Consider the following 7704-nt stretch of genomic DNA (forward strand, 5'->3'; position numbering starts at 1 on the left):
TGATTGTGATGTGTCGATGTACACGCAGATTCATTGACTGTAACAAATGCACCACACTGGGGTGCAATGTTGATAATGGGGCAAGCTGTGCGTGTGAAGGCATAGGCATATATAGGAACTCCTTGTACCTTCCTTTCAATTTTGCCGTGAGCCTAACTCTGCTCTTAAAAAAATAAAGTCTATGAAAAGAAACAAGGGAAAAAAAAAACCCTCCAGCTATCTTTCAAGGCTCAGATAAAATGATACCTGCTACACCTGCTATCTTCCTAACTTTTCCCTGCCTGAAATGCTTCCCTGGACTCTGGGTCCACCACACTTCCATACACGTGTCCCCAGGCACTTTTTACCTCTCACTTAGTAACTGGTGCACACATTCCATCTCCTCTTTCAAAAGCAATAAAACTCTATAAGGTCAAGAAAAGTGCCATTGATTTTTATACCCTTTTCAGTGCCTCACACATTCCCTTACATAAACTTACTTAATAAAAGATTTGTTAAATCCATTGATATGCTAGTGGTGATGTTAGTCAACAACTTTTTACAGGTAAATAGCTTCAACTTCAACTTGCAACCTTTTTGAATTTATATACGTTCTGCCAGGAAATTATGTGAATCATTTCTTACGCAATCATGCTCTCAGTCCAGAGGTTAATCCATATGGGGATGAACTTTAGTTACACATCCAAGTGAGTTCTATTCCACAAAACTGTGTAATGCCTACTCAACACTGTACATAAGAACCGACTCTTTTGTATTCCTTGTGAGTCAGGGGAGGAAAGGAAACTGGGTGGGTGAGGAACGTATTCAAGGTCCCTAGCAAATGAGGGCAGAGATTAGATTTAGAACATTGCAAGGTTTAGGGAAATGTTTGTATTGAGTCCCTGGGGTATGGTTCTCTGACCAGTTGGTGAGTCATCCATGAAGGTGCTGATTAACACACAATGAAATTTGACTAGCATCGCACACGCAATGCCAAAGAAAGCCATCTTGTGGACGGATGGCCGGCCTGTTAGTATGGTAGGCAGAAGGGTGAGTTCTGGCCCAGCAGCCAGGATGGCTGGGTTTTAGCTGGTCCTGCCCACTGTGCATCCTCAAGGGACTCATCCACTCATCTGTTTAAGCCTCATTGCCACCTCCAGATAGTGATAAGCACATCAAACTTAGGGAACCATAAGGCCCTTTCTAGCTCTAAAGCTGTGATTTGGAGAAATTCATTCACTCAATGAGTAGACCTTCTGAGCAAGTGCCTTTGTTGCATCCCTAGGAAGTAAAAAAGAGCCTGAAGCCCAAATGGGAAGGGAAAAACTAACACATCTGAAAATAAAAATTAACATCCAAGTTGGGAGTAGAATAGGGAAGGAATAAAATAAGGGCAACTCATGGAGAGTCTGGGGAGTCAGGCTGTGAAATCCCACCTTGACACAGGAGAGGGAGAAGAGGAAGGAGAAAGAACAGAGAATATTGGACTTTGGATTTTATAGAACCTCCCTTTTGTCATCTGAGCCTCGTAGTACCCTGAGAGTTGTATGAGATACAGGGACAGAGCAGGCTCATCTAGACAGGAATAAAATATTTTAGGACCCCCTCCCCCTCGCCCCTAACAATAATGTCCTGGCTACAAATCTTGATAGGGGATAGATTCTGGGTCCCTTTCTGGACCATTAGACATTCTGGACCATCCTGAAACTCATCCTGACTTTTCACTAGTGCTGGTTTCACACTGCACCTCCCCAGATTCCAGCAGATCAAGAACCTAAAATGAGAGAATTAAATGCTTGTTAGACTCTTTATTTTTTAAGTTCTATTTTATTTTTGAGAGGGTAGGAGCAAGAGAGCATGTGCGTGAGCACAGAGGGAGAGGGAGAATCCCAAGGAGGCTCAGAGCTGTCAGCGCAGCGTGAGGTCATGACCTGAACCGAAATCAAGAGTCAGACGCTCAACTGCCTGAGTCACCCAGGCGTTCCTGAAGTTCATTGCTTCTTTCCACTACCCTGACACAGGGGCATGATATGATAACAATGCTGTTTTTGAAAGAGAAGTCAGGTGGCCATTGGTAAGAATGATGAGCACTGGGAAGAGGAGGGAGACAAAAATGTGACCAGTTAGCAGGGGCAGCAATTCATAAGGGCCAGGGAAGGGTCTTGGTGATACATTCAATACGGGGGATGAAGGAAGAAATCATATTCAGATTCCACTGTTATCTATTGAGCATTTATTAGATTTCTAATTGTATACTTGGGTGCTTTGACACGCCCATTTAATATGGACTTTAGAACAACCATGCAGAGGTACGTTTTATAAGAGTCATTGAGAGAACCACCTGTGGTCTCTGGCTAACAGGTGCTAGTGTGGAATTTGAATCCAGCTGTCCTAACTCCCAGTCCCATGTTTTCTTCATGACATTATGGATCTAGAGATGTGGCATTTACATCTGTGTGTCACATTTGCACAGGGGCCGTGCTAATCTCTGTATCATTCCAATTTTAGTATGTGTGCTGCTGAAGCCAGCACGAGAGATGTGGCATTTGCAGTTGAAAGCAGTGGCTCGCAGAGGGTTTGATTTTTGGGCCCACAAATAGGAGTCATAGTGAGATATCCATCCAGTTGGAGATGTTCTGTACTGACCTGGTTCAGTCTTGCCTTCCATCCTAACTCATAAACACAGTCCCTCCACGGGCCTGTGACCTTCAGTGCATTTCTCCTCCTGGAGCGCGCTGATCCTACCGTCTCTGACAAATGCTCCACCACACATCCCACTTTCTGCCTGTGACTCCCCAGTTCCCCAGGTTTCCAGTTCTCTTACTCCCATTACAAATGCCTTTGACTTTTTGGAAACATCGGCCTCTTGATCTGTTTCTTTTCTTCCAACCTTTTATTACTTCCTCCAGGTTTCTCCATCTCCCCAAATGACCCTAGACTCCATGGCCGATCCTCTAGATCCTGCTCTTACCAGCACCTTTGATTCCCTTGCACCCCATCCCTCTGTAGCATCTCTCTGACAACACCCCAAGCTTAGCTTAATGTTGTAATCCACCTTCATGCTGACCTAATTGCCAGAAAACAATTTCTCGGTCTTGCAGAGAATACTGTGATCTCCAATGTCAACTGGGCCGTCAGTACCCCGCTCAATCCTTTCCCTGCCTAGGGCCCCTCTCTGTTGCCTCCTACCTCATAGAGAAAATCCCCAGATCACCATGCATGCTCTCCCCATCGCCCTGCTATCTGTAAATCTATCAGTACGTACCCCTCCTCCCTGCTTGTCCTCCCACAACAGAAAATCAGCCATCCCTTCTGCCCAAGGCCAGATCCCAGCCTCTGCTGCTCCCTCAGGACTCTGCTTCTTCACAGCACCATATGTCACTTCTCCAACTCTGCTGGCCCCTTTCAGCTTCTAAACCTTCTCCCCCTCTCCTCCTTGACCTCCTTGACCTCACCATCATCTTAGCCTTTGTCCAACTTCTCTTCCCCTGCTTGTCCAAACTTCTCAGAGGAGTCAGTCTCTACATCCTTACCTCGCACTTGCTCCTCAACCCACTGGATTCTGACTTCCACATCCAACTAGCTAATAAAACTACATTCCTATAGAGCTTAAATGCCCTCCTAATTGGTACATATAATTTTAATCTTCCTGGATCTCTCTGCTCAACTAAGCCACCCGGGTGCCCCTGTCTTAACCATCTTTAAGGGTAAGTTCAAGAATGTTAAGTATATTCACATTGTTAGGTAACCATCTTACAAAATTGAACCTCTGTACCCACTGAACAAGTCTACAATCTCCTCCATCCCTAGAAGACACCTTCCACTTTCCATGAGTTTGACTACTCTAGATGCCTCTTGTCTTTTTGTGACTAGCTTATTTCACTGAGCATAATGTCCTCAAGGTTCATCCATGCTGTCGCATGTGTCCGAATTTCCTTCCTTGCTAAACTGAATCGTATCCCACTGTATGGACAGACCACATTTTGCTTATCCATTCCTATGTTAATGGACATCTGGGTTGCTTCCACCTTTGACTAATTGTGTGCTATGGACATAGGTGTACAAATACCTCTTTGGGACCCTGTTTTCGTCTCTTTCACATACCTGCACAGAAGCAATATTGCTGGATCATATCATCTCCTCCATTTTTTAAACTTTATCATTTCTTCCTTCCTGAAGGTCTCTGCTACACTGTTTCCATGAGACACTGTCCTCACTCTCACTCTCCATTCTTTTTGTGGCCTTCCTTCTCCTTCCTTCCCCATCTCCTTTGAGACCCTTTCAGGGTCTCCCTGTATCCATTTAGAAAAACAAAAACCACCTTTCAAAGACAGAGTGTTCGATACAGATTGTTGGTTCCACAAACACTGGAATGCTGAAAGAATAAGAAGGGGGGGAATGGTGGGGTCCAACATTCCGCCCAAGTCAGTAACAGAGGGATCAGTAATTCCCACTTGCACCAAATGGCTGAGGAACAAAGGAAGAGGTGAGGTTGTCCTTCACCACCAAGGCTGGGGACCAGAAGTTCTCGGAAACCCCTGCTCTGTGGCGTGGTACTCAGACCGTTGTCTGTGCTGCTCAACTGACTGATGCTAGTAGCTCTGAGTGAGGCACCTCGGCTGGGGCTGGGAGTGAATGAAGAAGGCTGAAACTGGCACTGTGGCCGTCCTCTGTGACTTTTGTGACTTGGGTGACTGCGATAACAATTAGAAGCAGGAAGAAAGTCCATTCTGCCTTCTTCGTGCCTTCCTGTTTCCCTTTAGTGGCTCTACAGGCAGAAGTCAGTGGGAATTCATCTGGCAAGGAAGGCTGGCCGTAGCCTGGAAGCACAGTAGAAGGGTGAACGGGGAGCTGAGAGACGGTGCACAAATGACCAGCCTGGGGCTCTAACCTGGGTCCACTGTACTCACTAAGTATACTTCCTAAGTGGCCTAAGCTTTCTAGGTGTAAGGTCTCCCAGTTGCCATGGCTACTTGCGTGTAGGGACATCCAGACCCACCCATCCGATGCTCACCTCTATACTGTACTGAACTTCAGATGCATTGCTTCTTCAGTGGCCTTCCAGAAATCTCCACCCTTGTGGCTTTTGAATTAAACAGGCTAAAAACTGGACTTATTGTCTTTCCTCCTCCGTCTGCTTCTACTCCTCTGTTCTCTGTCTCAGCTGGTGGCCCCACCTATGCCAGTGAGCTTCTCCAGAAGCCTGGGGGGGGGTCCCCCTCAGTTGGCTGGCTCCTTAGCCCCCCTGCTCTCTGCTCCATCTGTACCACTGTCCCAGCTCAGGCCTTCACTCAGTCCACCCGTCCACTCCACAACCTCCCCAGTGTTCAGCTGGGCTTTCTTCTTGCTTGGCTGACATACACACAGCTGCCTAAGTGATGGCTTCAAAAGCCCAAAATGGCCACGTCTCTCCCTCTCTTAAATAAAACTGTTTGCTAACTCACTATAGTCCTTCCCTGGTCTGGCCTTGCCTTCTCTCCAGCATCATCTCTTGCCCCTATCCACCCTGTCGCCCACTCTAGCAATTCTGAATTGCCTGCGCTATGCTATTTCTCCCACTCTGTTCCCTCTGCCTGGAAAAGTTTTCCTCCTCCACACTACCTCTGAGCTAACCCTACTCATCCTTTCAAACCCAGGTCAGATGCACCCCTCCTGCCCTGATAATCCTCCCCAACATGGAGATAAAAAAATACTCAAGTCACAAGATATGGCAAGCTGTGAGGCATGCAGACTGGTATCTCCAGGCAGCACCAGGGTCATAGCCACAGCTACCACTAGACTCCTTAATGGCCCGGTCCTGCCTCCCGGCCACATGCCACTCAGGCCCCCAACATCCCAGCACTTCTAGGCCATTGTCCCTCTACCTTCTTGTAAAAGCAGCTCCTCCTGTGAAGTTTCTATCTATACCTCTCCCTCGCCACCGACATCCAATCACCAGGCCCCATAGTTTCTGCCTCCTACACATTTCTCAAATACGTCTGCTTCTCCCCATCTCTATTGTGGCCCCCGAGACCAAGCCATCCCTAACTTCCATCTAGGACGTGGCTATAGATTCTCTCCTCATTGGCTCCTGCCCCCTCTCCAGTCTATTATCCCTCTGTAGCCAAACTGACCTTTTCTGAATGGGAATTTGATCTTGTCAGCTACCAATTTAAAAACTGTTGGATTATTGGCCTTTTTTTTTTTTAAGATGAAGACTAAACAATTTAACTGCAAGGCCCTGCAAATCACCGTGTGCCTACCCCTCTCAGCGCATCATCTTAGCCCTTTGGCAAAGCCCTTTGGCAAATTCAATCAGCCCTTTGGCAAATTCTCCTTCCTCTGAGTCATCATATACCTGACTACTCTTTCCTCACTTTGCCTATTTTCTACTCAGCTTCAAGCCTCATTGAAATTTAGCTTAAGCCCTCGTCAATTTCTCAGTTTACTAGATCTCTCTATTAAACGCTCTCTGGCATTTTGTGCTTATCTCTTAGTACTACCTGTCGCAATTGTAAAATTGCATGACCCATTTAATGACTCTTTCTCCCACTTGGTAAGACTGTAGGCTCCATGAAGACAAGGACCAGGCTTGCCTTGCTCATTCTTACAGTCTTAGTACCTGGCTTTATTACTGATGCATAGTAGGCCCTTGCTACTATTTGTTGATTTAATGAATGTGAATGTTTGCTGAATCAAAATGAATAAGTTCCCTCACCCCAATCCCAGATGGGGTAGGTGTCTCTTCTCCGCAACCCCGTTATACACTGTAATAGTCATTTCTATTATTGCACTGACATAAGTATCTGCACAGGTGTCTGCTCCCACCTCTCTTCATTCTTCAGTCTTTCACCTGTTACCCACTCGGCCTCCTGAACACTCCCTCAGGGTAGAGACAATTAATTAATCAAGTGTTCATTTGAAAGCAAGTAGGCCCTCTAAAAGTGTTTCCTGAGTGGATGGAAGCTCGGGGAAGAGAGGCTAGGATCAAAGGTGAAAATTCACAGCAGAGGACACAGATACCATCACAGTGGATTGGTTTAGCTTTGAACCTCAGGGATCACCCTTCATAACGCGGCAGCAGGAAGAAGAGACAGCAAAGGTGAGGCCAACGATCCAGAGTGTTATGCCCAAGAAGCCAAAGGAAGTGTTTCAAGAAGGAAGGGAAGGCCAGTTGGGTCAAATTTTGCCGAAACAATAAGGAAGTTGAAGACTAAAAAAAAAAAAAAAAAAAAAAAGTTTGAATTTCACCGAAAAAAAAAAGAGGATGTTTTGCACAGTTTTAATAAAGTTATGGAGAAGGAAGCCAGACTATAGGCTATAAGGAAGGGACTGGTTTCACAGGAGAGAGCAGAGCTGCAGGCTGTTTGTTAAAGGGCTTACCACCGTGGAGGCAAGTCAAGCTCTCCCATTTGGACAGAGTAAAATGAGCTCCAGAATGTTCCTTCTCACATTTTCTTCTCACTTCTCCTTTCCTCCCTAATAAGTACACACTGGGCTGAATTCATGACTGAACAGTTTGATTTCCCTTTTCTCATTGTTGGCGTAATGTTTTTTGAATGTTATTTTCACAGCTGGCATGAAATAAAATTCTATTCCTTTTCCACACTTACGTAAGGATGACAGTTGCTTTTCATATCTTCTTCAGAAAATGTGAGTGAAATATAAAAATACAACACGTCGCTCTCTCCGCCATCTTGGAACCTGTGGAGGTGTGCGGGGAGCAGGACTCCTGAAATGACAAAT

The 7704-nt window shown here is 45.9% G+C and overlaps 1 pseudogene; it reads right to left on the reverse strand.

Moving 5' to 3' along the window:
- Positions 1-2412: 2412 nt before the first annotated feature.
- On the reverse strand, positions 2413-2511 carry LOC111557380 (annotated as a pseudogene).
- Positions 2512-7704: the final 5193 nt, after the last annotated feature.

The sequence above is a fragment of the Felis catus genome, chromosome D3 (genome assembly GCF_018350175.1).
Source record: "Felis catus isolate Fca126 chromosome D3, F.catus_Fca126_mat1.0, whole genome shotgun sequence".
NCBI lineage: Eukaryota > Metazoa > Chordata > Mammalia > Carnivora > Felidae > Felis > Felis catus.